Source organism: Schistocerca piceifrons, chromosome 3 (assembly GCF_021461385.2).
Source record: "Schistocerca piceifrons isolate TAMUIC-IGC-003096 chromosome 3, iqSchPice1.1, whole genome shotgun sequence".
Classification (NCBI taxonomy): domain Eukaryota; kingdom Metazoa; phylum Arthropoda; class Insecta; order Orthoptera; family Acrididae; genus Schistocerca; species Schistocerca piceifrons.
The window spans coordinates 649,574,675-649,584,703 of NC_060140.1; positions in this window are offsets into that span (position 1 = coordinate 649,574,675).

A 10,029-nucleotide genomic window follows, 5' to 3' on the forward strand; every position below is an offset into this window, starting at 1 on the left:
TGCGAAGCCAAATTGTTACAACCGGTAAGAGATATTCCGGAAGATTGTGTGCGAAAAATAGTTGCACTGAATCAGAGCCTTTGGACCCATCTAAACGGTAATGAATGGCTATATGTAGCTCTTAAGGAAGAAGGACTGACAGTATTATGTGGAAAGGAACCCCCGAAGGACTTATTAATGAAAGGAGTAGGAAAAATAAGTTTTTATAGTAAGTGTAAAGGGTATGGAACGAGAGTGTTCATACAAACAGATTGAGTAATTCATAGTAACTTAACAAAGAAAGATATAATACCTCAAATTAATTTAGAATTTGACTGTTGTATTGTAAACGAAGAAAAGAAAAATGTCTCAATGCTAACGCTAGATTTACCCCTGGAGCAGGTAGTAACACAATTAGACGACTTGAAAGTCGCTGGGAAAAGGCTGGACCTTATTGATGGTGTCAGTATAGAGATGGGGATTAGTGGTCATGACACCATCATAGCAACAATGGTTGCATAAGTTTATAAATCAGTCAAGGGGGCTAGGGGAGTGTTTCTGGTAGAAAGAGCAGATAAGCAGTTGTTAGCATCTCACATAGACACTGAACTATGATTTAGTTCCAGAATGATGGCCGTAGAGGAATTACGTGTTAAGTTTAAACATATTGTAAATCTTGCCCTGGACAAGTATGTGTCTAGTAAGTGGATTAAGGACTGAAAACACCCACCGTGGTTTAATAACGAAATTCAGAACTTGCTGAGGAAGCAAAGGCTGTTGTACTCTCAGTTCAAAATAGAACAGTAGAGTGTTTACATTTTGCGGCGTGCAGTTATAAAGCAAAGTACTGATAAAAGTTATTTGTGCACTGTTGTATAGTTGTTAAATTTAATAATTTTCAGTGGTATTTCATGCTGTTTGTGGCGAAATCACGATTTAATCAACTTTTGGAAAGGTTCACTCACTGTGGTGTTTTTAAGTTTTCTGTGTGTTGAAGTCATTTAGTACATTTTGTGCTTTGGTTTCCAGCTGACATTTCTTGTTGTTTCTAGTGAATTATTTCAGTAAAATTTTCATTCAGTGTTTTAACTTTGTTGAATGTTCTAGTGGCTGGTTGAATTTTTGGTTTTAGCTAATAATTATGTGTAGTTCTGTTGGTATTGGTATTAGTTGTGGTTTAGTAGTATTAATACAGGTAGCTGCTTTCTTAGTAGAGAAACAATTTTGATACCACTATTATTAGTTTTGTAAATACACACATCAAAAAAAGTTTTGCTTCACCTCGGTTCCGAAAGTTCCGGAACCTGTACACAAAATTGGAATAGAGATCAACATAAACATCATTTCTGCCCTTTTTATTGTTCATGAAAACAACACATTGCATGTTGTACCAACATACAGTGAGACCTTCAGAGGTGGTGGTCCAGATTGTTGTACACACCGGTATCTCTAATACCCAGTAGCAGATCCTCTTGCACTGATGCATGCCTGTATTCGTCGTGGCATACTGTCCACAAGTTCATCAAGGCACACGTGGTCCAGATTGTCCCACTCCTCAATGGCAATTTGGCGTAGATCCCTCAGAGTGGTTGGTGGATCACGTTGTCCAAAACAGCCCTTTTCAGTCGATCCCAGGCATGTTCAATAGGGTTCATGTCTGGAGAACATGCTGGCCACTCCAGTTGAGCGTTGTCGTTATCCTGAAGGAAGCCATTCACTAGTTGTGCATGATGGGTGCACGAATTGTCATCCAGCAAGACGAATGCCTTGCCGATATGCTGCTGATATGGTTGCACTATTGGTCAGAGGATGGCATTCACATATCATACAGCCATTACAGCGCCTTCAATGACTACCACTGGAGTACGTCACACCTTGCTGCACTCGCTGGACAGTGTGTCTAAGGCATTCAGCCTGACCGAGTTGCCTCTAAACCTGTCTCCAACGATTGTCTGGTTGAAGGCATGTGCGACACTCATTGGTGAAGAGAATGTGATGCCAATCTTGAGCAGTCCATTCAGCATGTTGTTGGGCCCATACGGTGTCATGGTTGCAAAGATGGATCTCGCCATGGACATCAGGAGTGAAGTTGTGCATCACGCAGCCTATTGCGTACAGTTTGAGTCGTAACACAACGTCCTGTGGCTGCACAAAAAGCACTATTGAGCATGGTGGCATTGTTGCCAGAGTGCCTCCGAGCCATAATACGTAGGTAGTGGTCACCCACTGCAGTGGTAGCCCTTGGGCGGGCGGCTTGAGCGAGGCATGTCGTCAACAGCTACTGTATCTCTTCCATCTCCAAACAACATTGCTTTGGTTGACTCTAAGATGTCTGGACACTTCCCTTGTTGAGAACCCTTTCTGGCTCAAAGTGACAATGTGGATGTGATCGAACCGTGGTATTGACTGTCTAGGCATGGTTGAACTACAGACAACACGAGCCGTGTACCTCCTTCTTGGGGGAATGACTGGAACTGATCAGCTGTTGGACCCCATGTCTAATAGGTGCTGCTAATGCATGCTTGTTTACATCTTTGGGCGGGTTTAGTGGCATCACTGAACAGTCAAAGGGACTGTGTCTGTGATACAATATCCTTAGTGTGTCTGTGATACAATATCCTTAGTCAATGTCTGTCTTCAGGAGTTCTGGGAACCGAGGTAATGCAAACTTTTTTTTTAATGTGTGTAGTTCTACTGGTGTAGCTGAACTTAGGTAAAGTAGGCGTATAATTTTTTTTTTTTTTTTTTTTTTTCAGTAACTGTAAAATTTTACCACGAGTGTGAAGTATGGGTTCTGTCGTAGTTTTGTGAGTATTGGGTTACAGTCTGGGATTGGTTCAAAGTATTTTCGTTGAGGGGAACACAGTGGGAAAGCCAGTGGGCATGCTAGCGAGATCCTCTCCTGGGAATGCAAAATCTGTAGTAGATATAAGTTGATAGAGGAGCAGAAGCATAAGATCTGTGCCCTTCAGGTGCAGTTACAACATGCAAAGGAGGAACTAGATAGATTGAGGAAGGTGAAGGGTACTGGGGAATGAGAACTGGCAGCTGGCAAGTAGGCAGCTAGGAGGAGGAGGTATTCAGACACCTATACTTTGCATATATGCAATATATTTGAGCAACTGTCAGAGTTGAGTGGAGAGGACCTTCTTGTAGGTGTAGGGAACATGCAGCAGTCCTCAGCACTTAGGAGGCCTAGGTCAGTTGCAAAGTCCAACAGAAAGAAGAAGGTTCTGTTGCTAGGTAGTTCGCACGGTGGAGGTGTGGGGCAGCAGTTGCAGGAAGTGTTGGGGAGTCACCAGCATTGTGAAGCCTAGTGCAGGGTTGGCTCAGGTGACTGACGGCATAGGAGAGTTATGTAGGAATTTTACGGAGGAGGATCAGGTAGTGATAGTGTGTGGAGCAGGGAACAGTCTTGATTGGGACAGTGAATATTATGTAGGTGGTGACCTGGTAAAGATAGCTACTCAAACTGTGGCACTAATGTGCATTTCGTGCAACTGTTTTAGTGTAATGATCGGCCTCATCTTAATGTGCCTGTTAGGCACAGTAATATGGTGCTGGAGATGACACTGATGGTGGAGGGCATGGGACACATTTCAGTGGTGCCAGTTGTGTCTGTTAGTGGATTGGGGTTCACTAGGCATGGTCTATAGCTCAATAGGTATGGGAAGGGAAGGGTGGCAAAGCTTATAGGTGACAGTGTAGTGGGTGGTGATGGGACCACTCATGGAAAAATTCCTGTAGTAGTTCGTGTTAGACCTGCATCTTTTTTTTAGATTGAAGTCAGCTGATAGGCATACCTGCTTAAAAGATTTCCCTCTAACTAAGGGCTCATCTCCAGAGGACATCATGTTTCCAGAGAAGGAGTTAGCATATTTCATCAAAATATAAGAGTTATTAGAGATAAAGTTTGTGAACTGCTTATACACTCCTGGAAATGGAAAAAAGAACACATTGACACCGGTGTGTCAGACCCACCATACTTGCTCCGGACACTGCGAGAGGGCTGTACAAGCAATGATCACACGCACGGCACAGCGGACACACCAGGAACCGCGGTGTTGGCCGTCGAATGGCGCTAACTGCGCAGCATTTGTGCACCGCCGCCGTCAGTGTCAGCCAGTTTGCCGTGGCATATGGAGCTCCATCGCAGTCTTTAACACTGGTAGCATGCCGCGACAGCGTGGACGTGAACCGTATGTGCAGTTGACGGACTTTGAGCGAGGGCGTATAGTGGGCATGCGGGAGGCCGGGTGGACGTACCGCTGAATTGCTCAACACGTGGGGCGTGAGGTCTCCACAGTACATCGATGTTGTCGCCAGTGGTCGGCGGAAGGTGCACGTGCCCGTCGACCTGGGACCGGACCGCAGCGACGCACGGATGCATGCCAAGACCGTAGGATCCTACGCAGTGCCGTAGGGGACCGCACCGCCACTTCCCAGCAAATTAGGGACACTGTTGCTCCTGGGGTATCGGCGAGGACCATTCGCAACCGTCTCCATGAAGCTGGGCTACGGTCCCGCACACCGTTAGGCCGTCTTCCGCTCACGCCCCAACATCGTGCAGCCCGCCTCCAGTGGTGTCGCGACAGGCGTGAATGGAGGGACGAATGGAGACGTGTCGTCTTCAGCGATGAGAGTCGCTTCTGCCTTGGTGCCAATGATGGTCGTATGCGTGTTTGGCGCCGTGCAGGTGAGCGCCACAATCAGGACTGCATACGTCCGAGGCACACAGGGCCAACACCCGGCATCATGTTGTGGGGAGCGATCTCCTACACTGGCCGTACACCACTGGTGATCGTCGAGGGGACACTGAATAGTGCACGGTACATCCAAACCGTCATCGAACCCATCGTTCTACCATTCCTAGACCGGCAAGGGAACTTGCTGTTCCAACAGGACAATGCACGTCCGCATGTATCCCGTGCCACCCAACGTGCTCTAGAAGGTGTAAGTCAACTACCCTGGCCAGCAAGATCTCCGGATCTGTCCCCCATTGAGCATGTTTGGGACTGGATGAAGCGTCGTCTCACGCGGTCTGCACGTCCAGCACGAACGCTGGTCCAACTGAGGCGCCAGGTGGAAATGGCATGGCAAGCCGTTCCACAGGACTACATCCAGCATCTCTACGATCGTCTCCATGGGAGAATAGCAGCCTGCATTGCTGCGAAAGGTGGATATACACTGTACTAGTGCCGACATTGTGCATGCTCTGTTGCCTGTGTCTATGTGCCTGTGGTTCTGTCAGTGTGATCATGTGATGTATCTGACCCCAGGAATGTGTCAATAAAGTTTCCCCTTCCTGGGACAATGAATTCACGGTGTTCTTATTTCAATTTCCAGGAGTGTAGATGTTGACTCTGAAATTATTGGTTTATTGGAGCACCACTTAAATGATTTGACAATTCAGACACTTCCTTTACCAGGATACAGGTTAGTTGGCTGTTTTTCAAGGAGTTATTTTTGGGGTGGGGGAGTGGCCATGTATATAAAAAACAGTATTCAATTTGAGCCCATAGACATATCACGGCACTGCACTGAACAGATGTTTGAATGTTGTGCAGGAGCAGTTGAATTTAGTGAAACTAAACTTCTAATTGTTGTTGTTTATAGGTCTCCTAACTCTGACTTCAGAGCATTTCTGCTCAAACTAGAGAGGTTCCTTGATACACTTTATAGGAAGTACAAGAAATTATTTACATATGGTGCTTTAATATAAATTTTGTATATGATGTTGCAAGAAAAAGGATGTTGATAGATCTCCTTCATTCATATGATCTGATGCAGACTACGTTTTTTTCCAACTAGGGTGCAGGGGAACAGTAGCACAGCTATAGACAATATTTTTATTCATTCTTCATTACTAGATGGGCATAATGTTAGTAAAAGTGTGAATGGCCTTTCAGACAATGATGCAAAAATTTTAACACTAAAAGGCTTTTGTACTCATCAGATGTCACATATAATTACAGACTATGTAGGAAAGTTAATCCAACAGCAGTAGAGAGTTTTTTAAATCTCGTCAAGGAATGAGAGTGGCAGGATGTTTATAGTGCCAACAATATAGATGATAAATATAATGCTTTCCTTAACACATTTCTCATGCTCTTCAAGAGTTGCTTTCCATTAGAATGTTCTAAACAGGGTACTAGCAGTAAAATGCATACTGGGTGGCTGACTAGTGGGATAAGGATATCATGTAGAACAAAGTGGGAATTATATCAAAACATTAGAAGTAGTCACAATCAAGCTACTGTAGCCCATTACAAACAGTACTGTAAGGTGCTTCAAACTGTTATTAGGAAGGCAAAGAGTATGTGGTAAGCAAATAGAATAGCTAATTCACAGGATAAAATTAGAATCATATGGTCAGTTGTGAAGGAAGAGTCTGGTCAGCAGCACAAGATCAAGTATATAAAGTCAGTTCGTAATAAAAATATTTCTGTTACTGATAAGTTGGATATATGTACGGTATTTAACAGTCGTTTTCTGGGCATTGCTGGTGAATTAAATAAAAACTTCTACAGGGAATCATATAACGCTCTTGGCAAATGCCTTTCTGAGATTGATGTCTGAAATACTCCTCTATGATACAGACAAGGGGGAGATTGAGTCAATAATTAAATTGCTGAAGACTAAGAACTATCATGGATATGATGGAGTGCCTAGCAGAATATTAAAGTACTGTGCTGCACATGTTAGCCCTGTATTTAGCCATATTTGTAATTTTTCCTTTAGGAATGGTCAGCTTCCTGAACGATTAAGGTACTCAGTTGTAAAGTCACTTTATAAAAAGGGAGAAAGGGATAATGTAGACAAATTTAGACCTATTTCTATGCCCTCAGTGTTTGCTATATCTATTGAAAAGACTATGTATGTAAGGATAATTCATCACTTTATATCACACAATTTTCTATCAAATGTGCAGTTTGGCTTTAGAAGTCATTTAACAACTGAAAATGCTATATTCTCTTTTCTCTGTGAGATAGTGAATGGGTTAAACAAAAGGTTTCAAACGCTAGGCACATTTTTTTGATTTAACTAAGGTGTTTGATTGTGTTGATCACAAAATATTTCTCCAGAAATTGGACCATTACAGAATACGGGAGTAGCTCACAATTTGTTCATCTTTTACTATTGCAACAGACAGCAAAAGGTCATTATTCACAGTGTTCAGAATGGCTCTGTGGTGTGGTGTCTGAGTGCGGTACGGTCAAGTGGGGGGTGCCCCAGGGGTCAGTAATGGTGCCACTCCTGTTCCTTATTTATATAAATGATATGCCCTCTAGTATTATGGATAACTCTAAAATATTTCTGTTTGCTGATAACACTAGCTTGGCAGTAAAGGATGTTGTGCGCAACATTGGCCCGATTTCAAATAGTGCAGTTCATGATATAAGTTCAGGGCTTGTAGGTGAAAGTAAACTTAACGCTAAATCACAGTAAGACTCAGTTTTTACAGTTTCTAACGCGCAATTCAACAAAACCTGACATTTTAATTTCACAGAATGGGCATATGATTAGTGAAACTGAACCTTTCAAATTTCTAGATGTCCATATAGACAGTAAACTGCCATGGAAAGCCCACCTTCAGGATCTTGTTCAAAGACTTAATGTTGCCATTTTTACTATTCGAACGGTTTCTGAAATGAGTGATCGTTTGACACAAAAATTAATCTACTTTGCTTATTTTCATACGCTTATGTCGAATGGTATTATATTTTGGGGTAACTCTTCCCATTCCAAAAGGTTATTTTTGGCTCAGAAACGGGCAGTTCAGGCAAAAAGTGGTGTAAGTTCACAAACCTCTTGTCAACCCCTATTCGTGAGTCTGGGTATTTTGACATTGGCCTCTCAATATATATGTTCCTTACTGTCATTTCTTGTTAACAATATTAGCTTATTCCCAAGAATAAGTAGCTTTCACTCAGTTAATACTCAGCAGAAATCAAACCTGCATTTGCATTGGACTTCTTTAACTCTTGTGCAGAAAGGTGTGCAGTATACTGCTGCATCCATTTTCAATAAGCTACCACTATAATGCAAAAATCTTAGCATTAATCCACACACTTTCAAATCAAAACTGAAGTTTCTTCATGGGTTGCTCCTTCTATTCTGTCAAGGAATTCCTTGAGAAATTAAGCTGATTCTTCCAGAATGAGATTTTCACTCTGCAGCAGAGTGTGCGCTGATGTGAAACTTCCTGGCAGATTAAAACTGTGTGCCAGACCGAGACTCGAACTCGGGACCTTTGCCTTTCGTGGGCAAGTGCTCTACCAACTGAGCTACCCAAGCACGACTCACGACTCACTGGCAGAAGTAAAGCTGTGAGGATGGGGCGTGAGTCATGCTTGGGTAGCTCAGTCGGTAGAGCACTTGCCCGCGAAAGGCAAAGGTCCCAAGTTCAAGTTTCGGTCCAGCTTACAGTTTTAATCTGCCAGGAAGTTTCAAGCTGATTCTTGTTGTAGTGTTGTTTGTGTTTACTTAAACTTATGGCTTTACTTTTTTCGGGCTCATAAACATTTTATTTTTATCTTTTATTACTTTTATGTCGTAATTTCATGTATTAACATGTTCCATGACCTTGGAGATTTGTTCCGCAATTTGGTCCTACTGAAGTTGATGTGTAAATAAATAAATAAAAAAAACATGCCAATAACGACAAGCAAAGATTAGTAGAGATATGTGTATTTGTGAAAAGATCTGTGCGCAAAGATTACAACAGCTACCACCGCCATACCTTGGCTAAAGATCTGGTGGAGAACCTGAAAAAATTGTGGTCCTGTATAAAATCTCTAAGTGGGTCTAAGACTTCCATCCAGTCACTTGTTGACCAGGCTGGTTTGACAGTAGAAAATAGCAAAAAGGAAGGCTGAAGTTTTAAATTCCACGTTCATATGGGAGAATAGCACAAACGTACCTTCATTTGACCATCACACAGAGTCTCTTATGGATGACATAGTAATAAGCATTCCTGGCATAAAGAAACAACTAAAACAGTTGAAAACAAATAAGTCAACAGCCCCGCATGGAATACAAATTCAGTTTTACAAAGAGTAGTCTTCGTCATTGGCCCCTTGCTTAGTTGGAGTTGGCATTTATCGTGACTCTCTCGACCAGCACAAAGTGCCGAGCGACTGGAAAAAAGTGCAGGTGACTCTTGAATATAAGAACGGTAAAAGAATTGACGTGCAAAAGTACAGACCAATATCCTTAACATCATTCTGCTGCAGAATTTTTGAGCATATTTTGAGTTCGAATATAATAAATTCCCTAAAGACCAGAAAGCTCCTGTCAGTGAATCAGCACGGCTTTAGAAAGCATTGCTCATACGAAATCCAGCTTGTCTTTACACACATACTATACTGTGAACTTTGGATGAAGGACAACAGGCAGATTCCACATTTTTAGACTTCTGAAAAGCATTCGATGTGGTGCCCCACTGCAGACTGTTAATGAAGATATGTGCATACAGAATAGGCTCCCAGATATTTGACTGTCACAAAGACTTCTTAAGTAATAGAACCCAGTCTGTTGTCCTCAACAGCCAGTGTTCATGGGTGACAGGGGTAACACCAGGATCGCCCCGCAGAAGTGTGATAGGACTGTTGCTATTTTCTATGTAAGTAAATGATCTGGCAGACAGGGTGGACAGCAATCTGCAGTAATTTGCTGGTGATTCTGTGGTTTTCAGGTAGGCATTGAAAATAAGTGACTGTAGGTTGGTACAAGATGACCTAGACAACATTTCTAGTTGGTGTGATGAATTGCAGCTGGCTCTTAATATAGAAAAATGTAAGTAAATGTGAATGAGTCAAAAAAACAAACCTGTAATGTTGCGAAATAATATAAAATTGAATGAGCATGTGAGGATTGTGGAAGGGAAGGCAAATAATCAACTTTTGTTTATTGGGAGAATTTTAGGAAAGTGTGGTTCATCTGTAAAGGAGACTGCATATGGGACATTAGTGCGACCTGTTCTTGAGTACTGCTTGAGAGTTTGGGATCCACACCACATCAGATTGAAAGAAGAGATTGAAGCAGTTC